The sequence below is a fragment of the Brienomyrus brachyistius genome, chromosome 7 (genome assembly GCF_023856365.1).
Source record: "Brienomyrus brachyistius isolate T26 chromosome 7, BBRACH_0.4, whole genome shotgun sequence".
In the NCBI taxonomy this organism is placed as follows: Eukaryota; Metazoa; Chordata; class Actinopteri; order Osteoglossiformes; family Mormyridae; genus Brienomyrus; species Brienomyrus brachyistius.
Genome location: NC_064539.1, coordinates 10,922,766 through 10,939,890, shown reverse-complemented (window position 1 = coordinate 10,939,890; position 17,125 = coordinate 10,922,766).

The window sequence follows — 17,125 nt, the reverse complement described above, 5'->3', positions numbered from 1 at the left end:
TTTTTTTTAACGTACGCTAAGTTCGAGGCAGGATCAGATATGTATGTGATTGAAGTTAGCCCAGTGCAAGATTATGATAATACGTCAAAACAATTATTTTCACCAGATAAATGGACAAATTAGATGTTTTGCATTTCCTATTGTTCATTACAAAAGTTAAAATAAAAGTACAATGGCATACAATAGACTAGTAGGCTTTAATAAATAATTTGATCTGTAGGCTATTTATACAGCGATAGCGTAATAATCGCCATTCTTTGACTTTGTAAAACGATTACTACAAAGCTCAGATTAATATCATATAAAATGATATGTGAATGTTTGTGTAGAGCAACAAGTAAACTTTATACTGAGTTTGAAAATTAATCAGCTTTAGTGTAGAGTTTGGTATAAAACCTGCAGAATGAGAGTAAATATTATGCTATTGATCAAACTCGCATCAAAGGAAGGTAACATAAAAAGACACATTTAGAGAAGCCACCTAGTGTCTCAGCGTATCAGTAATTAATATTTTGTATTAAACTTTGTTTAGAAAAGTTTTCAATAATTTCACTTTCTTTGCGGGAGTCATTTTTTTAAAGTGTTTTTTTTATTTGCTCTGATGTGACGTAATCATCAAATTTTATTTGTCTTGGAATAATTCTTTTAAAACCCTTTGCCGATTATGCAGCGTAAAAAGTGGTGATATAGATAGTGACTGAATTTTTTCTATGCTTGCAATGTACACGTTATATAACGCAAACCGATAATTATGAGCAGGTAGTCCGTGAACCATCGCTGTTCAGTCAGTGTTCTGGCTATGCTCCCGTTAGGTTGTGGATTTTGCTAGTATAGTTGACCTTGCCTAGTGCCAGGTCGCAGGGGCTGTCCTCTGCTTTGGTATGCCTAATGCCTACTTCAAGTTTTGTCTGTGTTTTTACACCTGCGCACGTTAAAAACTCTCGCTTGTAATTTATTGCTCTTTTAAACTATCCATTACTGTCTAACCACCTACAGGACAGTTGGCTTCACCCCCGGGGTCTCAGGATGACAGCATCCGCAATATTGACGCGCGCGTGTGTGTGTGTATGTGTGTTAACAAAAAAAAAATTGTCAGTATGTCAGCATTATATAGATGATAATTTTCTACAGAAGAAATGGCAGTGTTTTTGCGTGTATTCTTACAGTACACGGGCGTATGCTGGTACTTCAATCAAATACAAATACGTTAAGAATTTAAACTCATTAATGTCCTCATTGATTTTATATAATAATAACAGAAATAGCTGTACAGACATGGTACAACATTAAATTCGTTACGCAAATCCACTGCTAATTTGAACCACTCCACAGAACCGCCTAAAATACGAAGTTTCAATGAAACATGACGCCATATTCGCGCGAGGCTATGCGAATTGTTAAATGTTTTCGTTTGCTGACAGTGTTGTTAATCATCCAGGATGAAACAGCAGAATCATAAAAGGTGTTTTAAAAGATCCAGGGTCCGAAGTGTCACCCCTCTCCCTGCTTTTGGTCATCGTGACTCGCAGTCAGTCACAGCTGCATTCCACTGGCGGCTAACCCGGTCACTCACAATGGAGAAATTTCTAGAATACAGTGGCAATTACTGACTTCCTAAACAGTATTTGTGTGGTATTCATTAAACAAACAACACCATACTTGATTAACGCAAAGAAAGTGAAATAATTGAAGATTATATAAATTGTTTAAGCAGTTTCGATTTTTTCAGCTCCGATCATGAAGCATGACGGTGCTAGTATTTGAACAGAAATCATGTCGTCAGTACCTCAGTGGAGTTAAGGTCCCATGGAGGGATGTACATTGTATATTTTTCCAAGCACTCTTTTCCATGCTCAGAAAACAATGCTGACTCAATGAATATACAAGACATAATTCAAGTGAACATTTAAATCCATTAAACAATATCGACTTAAATGGGAGACATAACCAATAATGACCCAAACTAGATATTATAAAATGCACTTTTGTCTAAAATTATTATGGACCTTTTTGTGCTCAATAACAATTCTGTGTCTTTCAGTATGAGCTTATGTTTCGCCTTAGAGGGGTTTTTTAAAATCTAAGGTCAAGTGTCACGTTTATGGAATTAAAAAAGCATCAGAGGCCTAACACAAGTCACTTGATTTGTAGCCAGGATCAACGTAGATTTTGACAAGAAAAATGTTTTCTTTTTATTATCATAAGATTTTGAATGGCTGATTTTTAGGTGAGTCAAAGCAGTGGCACACGATTCCTATTGATTATTTATTGTGTTGTTCCTTGTTTTTAACTAACCAACAGCACACTGTATCTATCTGTGTTAAATAAAAACACCATGTCCACTGACCTGATTCCGTCATACCCCAGAACCAAAAAAAAAGTAGAAAAAAATCAGAAATGTAGCCTAATCTTTCAAAGTACTACAGCTGTGCAGGAACATTTTTTTATACCTTTGTTTTTCTGGAAAATGTGAGCACTCGCAGATTGTTTCCCATCCATTCACAGAAAATGAGCAATTACTCCGCCTGGATTTACCATGCAGCTAATGTATATCTGTACTTTGCATATCTGTGCTCCAATTAGTCTGGTTAGAAGAACAGTGGAGTGTGGCTACATGCGCGGCGCGTTTACACTGAATTTGGTTGGATTTCGTTAGCAAGGTGGAAAAGGAGAGTTAAAGAAGGCTGTGAATAACTACCATGGGAGGCACAGAATCCTTACATCTGCTATTCACTCCATGTAACAGTTGCTACACTTATCCCATCCCTTTAAAAAGAGCTCTGCTTTACGCTCCATTAAAAGTTTGGGAACTAATGCCACCCTGAATGCAACTCCAATTAGAGAACCACGAAAATCGTTGGGCTGCGTACGAGAAAACGCAGTGGGATCTATTTGGCCACACCAGCTTTTTCTTCTGCTCATTCTCCTTTGCAGAAAGAGCGGATGATTGGCTACAGTTCAGCCGATTTTTCAACCTGAGGCGCCTTTGATCCGGTAGTCTTATAAAACGGGCTTTAAAAATATGAATTCCGGCAGACTAATCCAAGCCACCCAACATGATTGCTGCCGGCACTGGGGTCATGTCAACAGGAGCAGCCATACTGTGCAATGCGCGAGGTGAAACTGTAGACAAACAAAGAAGGAGTGCAGCCCACCCCCCATCAGCCATCACCCCCCCCCCCCCAAACACACACACCTCATGTATGAGTGTTTGGGATTCTTGCATCTTGTCACTATATGTCTGCATTTACCATAGACAAGAACCACGGCAAACACTTGGAAAGACACAGCCGACACACGTTCCAGGAAAAATATGCAGCCCCAAATGACATCACGCAACAAAATAAGGAGTCGGCCCAAAGCAGCCGGTGCTTTTCTGCTGGATTTTGTTGTGCTCGCAGGGAGAGTTTAACCCTCATGAACATGAGCTTCTTAATCACCTAAAAATAAATCTGGAGCCTTATCTGGACAACAGCTATAAAGTGAACTCTGGAGTTTGTGCAGCCCTGCAGATGTTTGTGTTGGATGGGAGGTCTGAAGCAGTTGCTATTCATTCTGGATCTCCCAAAGGTGGCGCCTGAGGTGGAATCAGCCCTTCTGATCCAAGGTATAATTATCTGGAATTAGTTTCTCTTGTAGGCCGTCATAGTGGTCGTGTTCCCCGTATTAATAACCTTGGTCCACTTTAAAATTCAACAGACTTGGGATTAAATGGAAACTTTGATCTTTCTAATCGCAAATTACCGCCCATCTCCGGGAACCCTTCCTGTGGTTTTGTATCATCAGGTTATGTTTCACTCTTAGTGGGTTTATTCTGGGGTTCTGATGGTGCACACAGGGATTAGAGATTTGCACTTTTTATTACTATAGTTAATGTTTTTTATAAATGGAAATGTTTTTGTAAATGGAAAAAAAAACTTGTGCTAAAGTTAACTGCAAACTCTTTGAATTGCAAATCTATTTTCACAGATACACAGAAACAAACACTCAAACATACACACACACACCTAATTGTTTTTACACGGTCCTCTTACTTTGTAATAAAATAATAAACATCACAAACATTTAGTAACCTAAATCATTAGCCTTGTCCCAGAAGTTCATCCTTTGTAACCTATTTGCACTGATCTATCTCTTGACAGAAATGGAAAATATTTAACATTCCAATAAGTTGCAAATAAATATTTATGTTATACTTCAAGGTTATTCTGTAAGTACACAATAGTTCAAAATGATTCATTAAAGTACTTCAAAGAAGGCATCTGCAGATTCAAAAATAACATTGAATCATTATTATTGAATCAATAACACCAAACACCACTGTAAAAACAAAGGGATATATATATATATATATATATATATATATATATATATATATATATATATAGTATCTATAGTGAAATAAACATTTTTAGTTATCTAGACACTTTCTACAATCATTACATAAAAAAGTCTTTCCACTGGTTAAAATATCGTAGGCTTACAATGGAACAACCCTACACTCCATACTCATACAATGTAAATAATCATTTTTTTTGCCTCCATAATTTATTTAGATGAAGTGTTCTGGGTGTTTTTATTTGTACTACATCTAGCTGCCTCACCTCGAGGTGAACTCCCCGAACCAAGATCCTCAGCAGAATTATTTTGTGCACTTTCGCCACACTTTCCGTTTCTCTTGTTTGCTTTGGCTTGTCTGCTGATCTTGCGAAACAATGGACCCCTAAGTTATCAATCACACTTGCACACAAGTAGGTGCATGCAGAATGTGAGCGATAAAATAACAGCCCGCGTGAAACAAACCATTCGTTACAAGCCCACATTTGTTACGCTGTCCTCTCGAAAGCAACTGACCGGCTGCATCTTCCACTTGAGTTATAATAATAAACGGAGCAACGCCACTCGTGGCGGGGTCCGCGCCAAACCACATACATGTCCACACGTCCAAACACCAGGGTGTCCCGGCAAACCTGAAATAATAAATCAGACAAAAGAAAAAAAATGGCAAACAAGAAGCTAATGCTAAGAAGTTAAGAACGAAAAAAACGTGGACTGCGTTTCTTTCTTGGTTAGCCACTTATGTCGAGCTAAATGCAAATAACTTTTCAAATTTCAAACATTTCACATTAATACACATGCCCAATTGGTCAATCCAATCACTTTTCCTAGTCAGTTTCAGTTGAAATACGGTCAGGTATATTCATATCATTAGACATTCAGACAGCTGGTGAATCGCAACTATAATGTCAGCATGTGCCTATCAATGTATGGATGGTCGGTGAGATGGATGGATTGATATATGAATAGACATAATATATTACATATATTATTATTATTATTATTATTATTATTATTATTATTATATAGTAGCATACGTTTTTAAAAGAAGGGATATTTCTATAGTCAGTTTAATTTGTATCATTGTACAAATTTTCTTACAGCACTGATTATCCATCAAGTAGACCTATGTTGCTTGTGTGTTTTTATATATATATATATATATATATATATATATATATATATATATATATATATATATATATATATATATATATATATATAACCCAGCGACTTAATTGGGCATAATGGCATAATAAGGAGATTCCATCCACTATTGCAGCTTTACGTTTTCAGCCACCATGACGGTAGGATGATGCGGTAGGATAATGGATCCATTCCTGTACTCAAGCTGAAGTCGAGAGCATCACAGCCGAGAACACAGGAGTCTGTCAGCCACAGTGGGACAGTGAAGGCCTCAGTGATGTCAGACATGCCTCCATCCATCTTCCAACCACTTGCCCTGAGCAGAAATATGAGGGGAGTGAAGCCTTTTCTTGACAGCGTAGGTCAGAAGGCAGGGGTGCACCCTGGATGGGGTGCCAGTGCATCACAAGGCACATACACACACACACTGCATGCATGCACTGTAGACAATTAATAGACACCAATGTGCTTACATGCCTGTTAGGAGCTGGGTACCCACACTGCACACCGAGGACATGCAAACTGCTCACACATGCTGCTGAGGCTGAATTAAATTCCCCATCTCCAAAGGCAATGTACATCCTCTGCCTGGAGTCAAATTTTTAGCTTTACTTGCCAGTGGGTGCAACACAGCCGTGGTGGTTGAAGTGGTATTGGCTCTGTAAAGTGCTTTGGGTGTCTTGAAAAGCACTATATAAATGTAACATTCATTCACTCATTCATTCATTCACTCGCATTCACATGCACTGCTGTGCATAAATTAGTACATGTTTTGTTGTACATATTTCCTACAATGTCCAGGCAAGCACATATAATCACTACACCAGTTTATATCCACAAAGCTACCAAACTGCCAAAGAAACAACGCTTTCTTAATTTGAAAATGTTAGATTAAAACAGAATTAGGTCATCTGACAATTCAGACTAGGTAATTACATTCAAGGGTTGTAAGATGAGGAACTCCTTTAAGGTTTCTGTGAACGTTAAACTATACAGTCGACTTCCACAGAGGTATATTTTCATGTTTAAGTGTCTGGTGATGCATATCTTTAGCACTATTAAAAATATAGTTTACAGTTTTAAAATAAACTTAACATTTAAAAAAAAAATTCTATTAGTATTTGTGATATAAACTGGAATTTTTGTATTCCAAATCATAAACATAGTTACTGAATAATTAAATTATTAAATTGCAACCATATGTGAACAAATAGATTTTATTTCAACAAATATATTTTCTCTGAAACAGAATAAGCTTCAGATAAATCTTTGTTTTATGCTGTGTAAAAATGATAAGTGTAGTGTAAATCTGTATTAAACGTGCGGTTAATCTGATAGATGTGAGATATCAGTTGCTGAACTGAGCAGTTTGTCCAATCTGCATTGATATTTGAGGGCTCCATTTCATCGAGATTTAGCTGTTGTCCTGAGACCAAAAATACTATTCAAACAAATCCTCGCACTGTTAGAGGTATATAAAGCGGTGCAGTGCTTTTCATCTGCCTTAGACAGCGGCTTTTGCCAATGATGAAGCTGCCTTTTTCTGGCATGAGCCTGTGTAAGCAAAGGTATGCCTTGGCAAAGACAATAACCAACGTCTTTACACCTTGTCACGTGAACGGAAACACTCAGCTGTTAAAAATCCATAATTAAAAGGTGTTTGAATTTAGTACTCCATATGAACACCGCAAATCCCATATTAAAAAAAGAGGATCTGAAGGTAAGACATATATCAAAAAAGTTCTTTAATATATATATATATATTATATGTTATTTGTGATGCATATTCCATAATACTCATGATATTATTTTTTAAAAAGTAAACTATATAGTTGATTGGTAGTTGATTCATTGAATGCGCATACTTATAGTTGATTGATGTGTGTATTAAAGCACTGTGGGATCCAGGTAAAAGTTTAAGCTGTCGACAGCTTTGTGCGGCTCCATTCAAGCGGTCTGAAACGACGCTGAGGAATGCGCGCGTCGCTAACAAGCTGTCGAGGAGCTGAAGAGTTGCAGACGGCCGCCACTGGAATTCATATTATACAACCTATAGTGAGCTGACTTCTTTGTCTCCCAAAAACGAAGGAAACCGCAGAGAGTCTTAAACGGTACACCGTATCCCATAAAACTGAAGGCAGAACTGCCCCGGACTGTGTCGTGTATTTCATTTTAATTGGGGCGACACCCCTTTGTCAATCACATCAAAAACAGGAGGAGGTGATCTTCGAGCCTCATGAGCCATTTTCTGCTGCCGCGTGCGGAACGCAAATATGTAAGCATAAAAGCAGCAGTATCACCTATTATATATATATAGTGAATTCAAAAGTGTTGTGACACTGCTCTCCAAGTGGGAAAAAAAATGTAGCATTTTTTTGGGAAAGTGCCAGAGTTCTCAGATCTCAATCTGGCAGAGAGGCGGCTCGCTTTTCGCACATCTTGCCAAAACGAGCTCCAGAGGTTATGCTGTAATTCCAGCTTCTGTCCTTCCGATTGACGGGCGGCACATGACACGCTGGCACCCAGTCTGTCCTGCCTGCTCCCGCGAATTACCAAATTAAGGCTCTCTGTCACAAGCTTGTGTTCCTTCAGGAGCTAAACACTATTTCTCCTTTGTAGGCAATGGAAGTTGAAATGGCGATTTGCTGCGTGATTACTGAGATTTGTGATCTAATCAGTAAAAGCTGATTGAAATCAATCATTATTGCAAGTGTCGTTATTGTTGAAATATACACACATCCCTGAAAAGCAGAGCTAGGCCTAACCTTCCTGTAATTACATTCACTCCAAGGGCAAAGGAGATATTGGGGTGGGGGCCGGGGTTCATGAACTAAAGGTCTATTTATGGGGGGGTGGCATTTAACCAAATTAAATACTGGGGGGACGGACACATCCCCCCCATTCCTACACCCCTGATACAGTATGAAAAATAAGGTAAATGAAACCAATCACTGAATTAAGAAAAATTAAGCTTCAGATGTCAATGTCAGATTTCATGGGGGACTTTACCTTGTTTTTTGTGTAAAGATAAAACTGGTTACTAAATTTTCCCAGATAAATAAAAATATGCAATACATGCTTTAGAGTGTATTTAAATGAAAATATTTCAAAACTGACACTCAGCAAGAAAAAAAAAAACCAACGTATCTACAAATGCAAATCACCACAAAATCTTAAAAATAATATTGCTGCATTGAACTTCCCTAATTATAACTCTGTTTCAAAATATAAGGAGACACTGAAAGAAAATTACCCAGTAAAAACTTTTTATGGGGTATAAATTCTGACCAAACCTTAATTGTGTTTTCCTTTTTTTTTTTGCTTTGCTCCTTATCAAAACAAGATAATCTCCAGTTTACTAGCAAGTTTTCTGTTCATTAGATCGCCTGTCCTCCCCAGTGGCATGAAACTAATTGACACTATAGTTTTCAACTTGAAGCAGTGCTGACACACTGAAGGAATACCATCTTTCTGAAGGAAACACAATGGTGGTAATATATGGAATAAATTGATGATGGGTGACTGAACTGTGTTTATGGTGCACAACATCCATTAGGGATATTAGGGATTTAATTAATTAATTCAAAAGATGACATGTGATTAGCATGTGGGTATGCAGAGGACAGGGGGCACATGTTCCATAGGCTTACAGTCAGCTTGACATGTATGCAGCAAAAATGACAGCATCTCCTGACGAGCTAAAAGCGTCCAATGACCTGCTCTTCATGGCAATAGAAAAATCTTTGGTAACTTATAATTCATATCTATAAGAATCCACAAACATACTCATAACATATTATAATGCATTATAAAGGATTATAAACATGGTTATAAATATTTATAAAAAAGGTATAACACATCATAGCAATGTTTATTATGCATGATGAATGCTTTATCTACAATGCACTATAGATATCTTTACAATGCAGTACAAACCATCCTCAGTCTTATACCAACCAGTATAATGCATTATGAAGGTGTCTATAGTGCATTACAGATGAGAGCTTCATTGGAGCTTATGAAGTATTAAATTAACTCTATATTGCTTATGACTGTCAACAGAAGATGCTGTAATGTTTTATTAATTCTTATACTGACCATTATAATACATTATGAAGGAATCTATAATGCATTATAGATGACAACTTCAAATAAAGTGTTACCAAAGTTTTTTCTGTCAACTTTTGAAAGTTGTTGTAAACTGATGAATGAAACAGATTAGTATTACAATTAATTAAGAGGTTTCGTTTCGGTTATTTCTGACAGTTCCACACTGACAGACATACACCACTCCTTGCTACACACAACTCATTACTCACATTTTCCTGTTTGCTTCTTAATACTTACAGACAGGGGCATTGCTAAAGATTTTGGGCCCCATGAAAGCATATCATATCGGGCCCCCGGTATAGACCAATCTAGTTATTTTCCATATTATTTAGGGCCCCTGTCACTCTGGGGCCCTTGATATCGCCCTAACTCCCCCCACCCCCCTGGCGGTGCCCCTGCTTACAAATATAGTTCATATGTACATATAAAATTGCAGTTCTTCTCACAATAAACATAAGCATTCTCATCACCAAACAATACAGTGATTAATAATTATATCAATGTCACATATACATCATGCTTCCAGGACCAAGGTTATGAAAAGATGTCAGAATTCAACCATGTGATTAGTTTCTGAAACTGTCAGGAAAATGCCACTCTCACATGAAAGTATCCCGCTTGTTGAAAAATATTTTCTTGATTTCATTCATGTTCCGTTTAAAATATTTTTTGATGTTATTATTTTATTTTACTACTGCAAGTTATGGACTTTTCCTTTATTGCATTTCCAAACAGTTGAAAAGAAAAAATTAAATCCTTTCCAAGACCCTCCCATATAAGCTATCAACTTTCCATTTATAACTTCCAAGTACATTTTGAAATGTTTTCATGTTAATGTAATAAATTCCTTAAAGAAAACCAAGTAGATTCAAAGATCTAACATGGACAGAGTAATTTTAAGCATTAAAGCTTGTAATTTTTCATTTACTTTTTATTTATTTGTTTATCTATCCTCTTATTTACTGTTTTTACCATTGCCCATACATAAAATTCCCCCGTTCCCCTTATTTATAAATACATGAGAAGAATACTTTTAATTTATGCAGGTAATTAAGTTTTAGTAAGTAAATTATAGGGTATGGTCTAAGTGAATGGTTACTCCACCCAATTTGTTAACCTCAGCTAGAGCAATATTCCATATGCTGCTGAGCTGATAGCCATTGTGTCATGTGTTTGACAAAATTTCCACCCGGCATCGTGTGTGGGTACATCTGGCATTGGAGTGACAGCAAATCATATGGCCCCCAGCAACACGACTGTGCACTGATATCTTGAGAATAGTACAGGCAGCTGGAAGGAAAAACAATTGCTCAGTACAAGACATCAACGGTGATCATTTCAAAGGGGTTTGAAAAGGAAACAGCACTATTTTTTCAACCAATGGGCACATGAATATGCTCTTTGTTGCGAACTCATCTTCGATTCTGGTCGGGCATTAAATGTCAGTGAAAGTGTTTAACTGGAGGAGTCTCAACAAAGTGGAAAAAGATGCAGTTTTATTTGATACTTCCTCCCTCAGCAGCAAGTAGTTCCTCTACTCAATCACAACATTTTTGGAGTCCAGCGTTGTTCAAATTTCACTTTAGTTTCGCTGCAGGGCCTGTCCTTCAGGGTGGTCAGGAAAAGAGACGTCGAACTGATCTCAGTTGGACATCAAGGTGTTTCCATGGGTGAATTGGTCACCAGACTCTTGGAGAGATACTCAGTAGCATGACATCCTGCATAATATAACTACATCTATCCCTGACAGAATTCGCAAAGAAAATAATACAAAATAATTTTAGATATAAGTAAATGCTTCAAAAACAAGCATATTGCATAACCCCAAAGATATTCCACTTCACCCATCAAGGTCTTATGGCAAAGCCTCTACAATCATCATAAAATATTTTGGGGATTGAAGCTATTTTGGGGATTTGACTTTATTATTACTTCCCTAACACAGTGGAAGCATTTGTAATTAGTTCATCTGTTTATAAAAAGTGATACTATTTATGCCATAATTACAGACTGGATTTGTTTTATAATCATTCCAGGCTTCTCATATAGGAACTCACCTACTAGATTCAATTCTGATTCATATTACCACCCATAATACCTTTCTCCAGCTTCTAGTGGACCACTGGCTGTTTACAGCTCCCCACTGGAGCCCTCTAACATGACTTTCAGCTGTGCGCAGTGGCTTTTCATTGGCGCCCCAGCCAGTCAGCCTGTCATATCTGAGATACCTTTTCGCTGTGGCACAGAGCACTCAGCCGCAAGTTATTTTCAGCTTTGCTTTAATTTGAGGCATTCAAAGCCACTAATCACTCTGTTTCGTTTAACGTGATGGTCTTTTTTCTAAACACTGCTCTTAAATGTGTATTTGTTATGTTTGTAATTCAATTTACTTGGTTTCTTAGAGGAAACATCCCGCTGTCTGCAGCTTCACATCGTCCTGCGGGTGAGCGTTAAAAGAATAAGTACAAATAAACAATCATGACACCTAATTGGCTACTGCTGTAGCATTGTAGGACCGTGTCACTGGCTAATTTATGGCCTAATTAAGTGCCCTTTTAGTGGTTGAAGGTGGAGCAGATTTGTCAGTTCCGCAGAAGTAGTGCTGAGGGGGCTTGTATCGTAAAAAGTAACTGCACTAATATTACAAATGAGCAGATAGATCTGCAAATTGTTCCATTTTCCCCCTGAACCATCTGACATGCCGTGCAAAGAAAAAGAACAGCGATCAGTAGCAGCAGTTGGTTCATATGGAATGACAGCTTTTTGACTCAAAAAGCACAGCATGACATGCAATCAAATGGATTCAATTGTATACATGTTTACATAAGAGTGTGAGCGCCATCCTGTGGAAATATCTATAGTGTAGCATGATCGAAGGATTAGATTGGGACAGTGGAGCATGTGCTGTGCCAGATGAAAAAACGAGAAAACAGACATGACTTAGTGAAGAAACTTTCCCTGAGTTACGCATTTTTTCTGATCAGTGTAAAGTTTCCAGCCGCGCGTCGATATTTCTGCTGTGACGGCTGCATGAGGCAGTTTGGTAAAAAGCATCGTCACCAGTTCACTCACTGTAATAAAATCTGGCCAGTGAATTCAGTGAACGCGACATACAGTTATTCCAAAAAACAAGATATATATATATCAAAAATAAAATAAAAAGGGATGAAAAGGCACCCGGCCCAGGATGGACCCCAGCCTTGGAGTGTGTGCTTACTGAGAGAAGCTCCAAGCTTCCCCCTGTCCTGTCCAGGATCGATGGATTGATATTAGGCAGGATTGATTTATAATGTTTGTTACAATTACTTTCAAAGATTGATATTTAGGTAGCCAGCATTACCTTTGTTGAATGTGAAGAATATTCTGAGGAATGGAGTCGTTTATTAGAGTAATAATGAAAATATATGCACATTTAACTACATTAATATAGTGCAGTGAGTTTATAATTTTAGTTAGTTTGAAATATAGTTATATAAGAGTTTTCAGCTGAGGCCCAGCACTGATTGGCACTGAGAGCAAAGTGCTCCATTGTAACCTACTGTAAGGTATACGTTTCACATTGAGTTTTCCTTTGTTATATATGAGTTTTTCAGCTAAGCCTCGGCTCTTTCATCAGTGATTGGCACTGAGAGCAAAGTGCCCCAGTGTAGTCTACTGTAACTTATATTTTTCACATTGAGTTTTCCTTTTAGTGCCATGGGTAAATATTTAAAATTATGAGCCTAATGTTTTCTCAAAAATTAGAAACGTCTTACATTTTCTGTTTCCTGGAGTCAAATGTTCACAAATGATGTAAACAATTTCCAGTAAGTACTGCTTAATCCAATTAACACTGCTGAGTGTCTTACTATCATTTCTGTATGTTCCTTGTTACATTTTTGCCGTTGCTATTTCCCTACGTTTAATGTGACACAGCAATGAATTCTACATGAGTCTGACAGATATGCCCAAGTGTAAGTGTCAGGTTAGAGTGTCAGACCTGTGACCACAGTGTTCTTTTCTTTGCTCAAACAAGCTGTCAGTTGCTTTACGGACGTGGGTAGTCAGTCACATTCCATCGATTTCTGGCATAATTATGATCTCGTTTTCGAGCCCTTCGCCATTTGATCTTCTTGATTTCTTTGAAAGAAAAATCTGTGAGGAAAAGTTTACTTTGCATCCCCCTAACTGTGATCAGTGAATTAAATATTTCCTTTTAAAAATTCTGCCATGTTACTAATTAATCTTAATATTATATTATATGTTTTGTCTTAATTATCAAAACGTTCTAAAGATGCGCATCGCACAAAGGCTTTAAGGCTGCTTGATCAGTAGAATGTGGTCCTATTGCCATAATTCTAAAAATGTTGCAGGTGGCCCTACTTCCTTTATTGTTAAATATTAAGTAAGGCAGCCATTATTTAAGCACATTGAATTATCTCTCGGTACAACTATTATTAACGGAAATGTTCGGTTTAATTCCTTAGACTGATATAAGGAATCGGTTGTACATGTAAATTAAGAAAAAGCCTGTACTGTACCTCTACTGCAGCATCGTAGTGAATTTAGAGTTTACATTTATAACGGTGCAAATTTAGGAACCGAAACCAAGCCACAAGGAAACACTTACCAAATAATTATCCTGGAAATACACGCATGCCAGGGTACTTAACAAGTGCACTTTGGAAACTTAAAGGGATGACAATAAAGGTCCAGGTACTTGTGGTTACTCGTATTATAAAAGAGCAGTGGCAATGAAGGCTGCCATACATCCTACTCATTAGCTCAAAGCCTCCCTCATACCCCGAGAAGGTTCTTCTGAAGCCTCATTGCTGCATGTACGCTCAAGTCCCCGGAGATGAATGGCGACCCTCTCATCGAGTGCGTCTCTAACGCGGCATTTTTTCCCTCCTTCCTCTCTTGTAACTCCGCTGCATGCACTAAATGGCCGGCGAGGCGTGGACGACCCTTCGAAAGTAACGAATCCATCAGCGCATTTATTACCTGCTAGTTTAGTCTACATATTATTTCAGTGGAGAAAAAAAAAACAAAAAAAATCTTCCGCGATTTATTTTAAGTATAGGCTACTACAAAGTCAAATATAGTACAATATTATGCTCTGCATTATTGCACAAAATTATTTAATAATACATAGGACGCTTTAAAAACGGTAAGAAAGAGCAGGAGTTAAATTAAGAAACACAGAAGAAACATAGAAGACGGCGCCCCGGCCCCTTCCTTCCCCCTCCTGTTTTCCTGACACCTCTCCTCCAGTTGGAAAGCCGGCGAATTGCGCTCCGGTGGTCCCTATCTCCAGCACATATGCTACACAGATTATCATGTTTTGGCTGACCCGCTGTGCGCAAACTACGGATAGAATTTCCCGAACCCCGTGAGGAAATTAAGCAGAGTGTAGCACTGGGCAGACCAGAAGAAGGATGTAAAGGATCACATCAATAAATCTCCACATCTACATACAGACTTTGTTAGTTTTGGCTTTATCGTTTCACTATACGAGAACTCGGACTAACCATTTGCCCTATTTTAAATTAATATCTGATTTATAGACAGTTCAAAAAATCTATTTAAATGAATATTTTACTAATGATGAATGTATTGAATGTCAATGTTCATATCCTCTATTACATTAAATTATAATTTCATAGTAAGACAAATAAGATTAGGATATTTACCATATCCTGAATAGCTCACTTTTGCTTCCCAGTAATGGGAACTGGATTTAATACAAATCCAATTATAATATTTTTTGTCGCGTTTTGTTTGTAAAGGAAGCAATCAACAATATTTTAAGATATTGCTGTTTCAATGTGTAAATAAAAAACTCTCCCCTTACCATCCATTATCATTTTTACATGAAAACGGTCCGGCATTCCGAGCAACGTACTGTCAGGGGGGAATCCCCTTTGTCAGTCTAAACAAATAACCATTTTCTGGATTAGAAATGTTAGCTGTTGTCTTTAAAACGAAAGAAAAAAAAGTTGCGAGAAAATTTACATTCGGTCTCTTGGACTGTTTCCAGTAGCCCCTGAATAGTTGTTCAGTAAAGTGACCTTTCCATAAGGAGGGGCAAGGATATAAGCCCGTAATTCCCTTGATACCGAAATCAATGTAAGCCATTCATGCTTTTGTTTTTCTTAGCATCGTCTACTGGGACAACTGCTATCAACTGCAATTTTATGGACCTGGAGTGAAAGAGGAAGGCGTTATAACTCAAGCTTCACTGGCAAATACAAATGACAAATTTTACCTACTTATCCTCTACGCCTTTGAACCCCCAAAAGTATGTTGATACATGTGCATTATTTCTGTTACATATGCATTTTCAGTTACTTAGCACGCACCCATGTCCACACGCGTTATCCTATATTTATTGGATTCCTAGCGGTTACAACATTCCTACTTAATGTTTACATGATTTAACGTATATATCTAATGTCTTGAATAGCCGATATATCATCATTTTATATAATTTACATACTTACTTCGTACATCTATCTGTTTGTTAAATGTTGTTGGTTAAACCATTACACTTTCAGCTGAATATTTACCGTATACATACGGTGGATATTAAGAGTGGTATCAGTTAAAATCACATTGAATACATCAACATATGGAGAGCATAACTGTCTGTGACATGTAAGATACTTATCTTGGTCTCCCTAAAGTACTTTCTGTTGTATAAACGTAGACTGCAAAGAATTGCAAGGCTGGGAAGGGAACTGCTTAAACCTGCTTTTGTTTTTCCAATTAATTTGAAATAATGTTGTGAAATACCTTTCACCTGACACAATTCCCCATTCAAAGTGGCTACATAAACATTATAGAGATTCTCCTCAGTTGTTATTGATCACTTATCGGAAACTAGAAGAAAAATATCTTGCTCTCCACATCGCAGCCCAACAAAGTTATCGCGTTTCACTTCTGCATAATCTCATTCCATTTTGGACATCTGAGCAAATTCGCTTAGATGAAAAACCGAGTTGTAACTGAAGTAACTTTTTTTTTTCAAAAAATACAAAACAAACCAACAAAAAACTCTAATGGTACTTCATTGCTGACAAAAGAGGAAAGGCTAACGCACTAACGTAATATCGAAATGTTTTTGGTTTTTAAAAGGTAAAACGGTCTCACTCGTATGTCTTTTTGTACAGAAATCTTTGCCAAATAAATAAATCTAAATGTATTTTCATGCTTCTGTTATAAATAGAGTATTATGGGAACTAGAAGTCAAACTGTTCTTCTGTCTAGAACAATCAGTCTACAATAAATGTGTTTTTTTCCAAATTCAAAACAGTTAGTAGCAACCACTGTAATTAACATATTGAGCTAATAAGCTTGGAAATAGAAATATTGCACAACTTGTAAAATACAACATAAAATGCTTTTTATGTCCAATAATAATTTTTAATTAATTCGGTAAAACCGCAGAATGACTTGTCTTTCATTAATTAATTTCAGCAGATCTTATGCTTATCTCCTTCATACACGTTATGGGCTTGGTGGTCTTTGAAACAAACAGAAAAACAACACA